Source organism: Takifugu rubripes, chromosome 17, assembly GCF_901000725.2.
Source record: "Takifugu rubripes chromosome 17, fTakRub1.2, whole genome shotgun sequence".
In the NCBI taxonomy this organism is placed as follows: Eukaryota; Metazoa; Chordata; class Actinopteri; order Tetraodontiformes; family Tetraodontidae; genus Takifugu; species Takifugu rubripes.
Window position 1 is genome coordinate 14,760,241 of NC_042301.1, and position 2,830 is coordinate 14,763,070.

Sequence of the window (2,830 nt, forward strand, 5' to 3'; positions counted from 1 at the left end):
CTACAACACCGATAACCTTGGCAACCACAGCTATACAACACACCTGACCCTGAATGCAACGGCAACCCCCAGTGGCGTCTCTGACATTCAAGAGAATCGTCTGGCAAGGCCCTAGTGGATGGCTTGAACCCGAGGAGACTCTACACCACTATAAAGGATGTGCCACTCATAACTCTTTTTGACTCACCTGTTTATTTTCAACACGCCGTGTACTGTTAACGTGCTTGCTGCAGGTTAGTCATTATTCCTGCCAAGCTCTGCATTCTCAATAGAGGGCACTGTAAGCCTTGCACTACAGAGGGCATCAGTGGGTGGTACCAGCAGGGCAGAAGTAGTGGTCAGTACTTGAACACAGGCTACAGAGAGAGCTCTCAACCTATCAGCATTCTCATCACCTCCGAGAGCAAATAATCATCATCCTCTTCCACTCGCTCTCTCACACACACATTTTCCTTTCCACCCCGGTCCACCCCTTTGTGCACACCAGTGTGACTGTCTCATCAGAAATTTGTACCTCATAACCCTCAGTGCCATGAAGGCGGTGCCGGTTTTTTTTGCTCTCCATCCGTCTGCGAGGCAGACCCACTCTGCTCGTCGCCTCTCAGGTAACATTGCCGTGATTGCCGCACATCTCGTTGATTATATTTGGAGGCAGATCCCAGCTTATTCACAGCGGATCCAGCAAGAAGGATGGTGAAAGGATGGGTTTGCAATCAAGAAAATATGTTGCTGAATTATCCACCCTGCAAAGATTCCCCTGAAGGAGCTCCGCTCATCAGTGGTGTGATTACTGGAGGAAGTTGTAGAGGCCACAACAATATAATGTCAATGATCATCCTTTTTATACACATAGACAATTTTTGAGCTTTGAGGGTTAATGAACCATTGGAGGGAAGTTTCATCGTGGGACAGTGGGGGGGGGGGGGGGGGGGGGGGGTGCTAAGCCTGGTCTTTGCAGGATAGGTTATGGTATGTTTCTCAGGCGCAGTGGTTAGTAGATACTAGTAGCTCCCAGCTGGTTGCAGGACCCTGGTTGTGAGGGTACTCCATACTCCACCCACTGGACTCTTGTTGGTTTAGGACTTGTAGACACCTTGGCCAATCCTTGTTCTCACTTTGCAGCTCCTTTCACATGGACATTTGGCCTTAGACTGGTGATTCCCCAACTGCCAGACGCACCCACTAATTCTCTTTTGTTTCTTTCTTAGTTTACTCCGAAGATCATGTGGGACAAAGCATTTGCCATTTACACCAGCCAGGAATCCAAGTAACCATTAAAAAATAAGAACTAGTAGTTGTTTTGAACAACATCAATTCTTTTGAATGTTGGAATTTGTCTTTTTGCTGGACTAAAAGGGGAACTGGTTTGTTTTAACTCCTGTAGGGGGTGTGATGGATCTCCAGTGGTATTCAAGACAGCTTCAGGTGACACCAAGATCCAAACCTCTTTCAAAGGGATCTATTGAAATGACTATGAAGGCAAAGACGTCACCACATGCAAGAAAATTAGAACCACCACGTACAACAAAACCCAAACATTGGTGGTTAAAATAAAAACAGGCGGCCCCGGCTGTCGGACAGTTGCTCTGGCTTTGATCCATGCGTGCGCAATGTAGGATCAAATGTATGCCCAGAAACCCCGACGCTGATGCAACAAAACAGCAAGCAGCACGCCGACGATAAACCGTGGCCGCGTTGTGGACGTCTGGAGAAAACGTCTGTGGATTAAAGATGAGACCGCTGGTTTTTTTCTTTGAACACACAGACCGGAAAACTTTCTCCAAAGTTTGTGGCAGACGTCGGGGATTATCCCTCAGACATGCTAGCCTATTTAGCTTATTCAGTTTTATCATCAGCAACCCCCCATCCGAAAATAAACAACAACAAAAAAATGCATTTTTTTTAAAATTGTAAACTCCTGGAATTCAAGTGTGTGTGAAAACAGTCGTTTCACTTCATCTTTCAGATACATTAGGTTGCTTTTAATACTTTACAGCATAAGTGATCTCTAGGGTCATCAGTGAATTGACTGTGACCCACTTGTGGATGGAAATGACTGTAATTATCCGACTCGAAGTGCATGAGTTTATTTATGAGCGCAGGCTGTGATTAATATAGCCTTGCTAGCGATAGGCTTTTTAATTTTTACCATTTCCCTCCAAAGAAAGCAACCTTTAAGTTAAGTTCCTGCATATACCGGCAGATTAAAACTTTCTGGTTGTAGTCCAGGAATTTCTAATGCGTCCTGCCCTCATTTACTCCCACCTCCGTTTACTTTTGGCACTTATTTAGGTAAGAATAACAAAAAGAAATCACAAAAATCTAACGAGCAACCTCGAAAGAAGGTTTTATTATTGAGATTTCTTTAGTTTATTCTCTAAATGTTCCGGCGAGCAGCAGCACAGTTACTGCCAGCCCACACACCCAGGACTGTATAAATAGCTCCGATGTTAAACCCACTCAGTGCTCCTTCAGGCTTCCCACAAGGGAAGGAAATGTAATGTCCAAATGATCCGGGCTGCTTCTCACAATCAACAAGAAATGCCGCAGCACTCAAAGGGAACGTCCCTTTGTCCGCTGGGGTCATGCTGTACTCCTCAAGAGCGAAACGGAGCCGAATGGAACCCAAATTGGCTCTGTATTCTCAGCTGTTTGTATATTTAAAACGTAAAGACAGCCTGTGGAAGGACTAGCAGCAAATGTTTTAAAAATTTGATGACAGCCTCAAGCTAGAGTTGAAGTTAACGTTTGTGCTAATAAAATACCCAGCAGCAGCTCTAAAAAACACCATATCAACCCACGCTAGTGGAAAAAAAGAGAAAAAACAAGA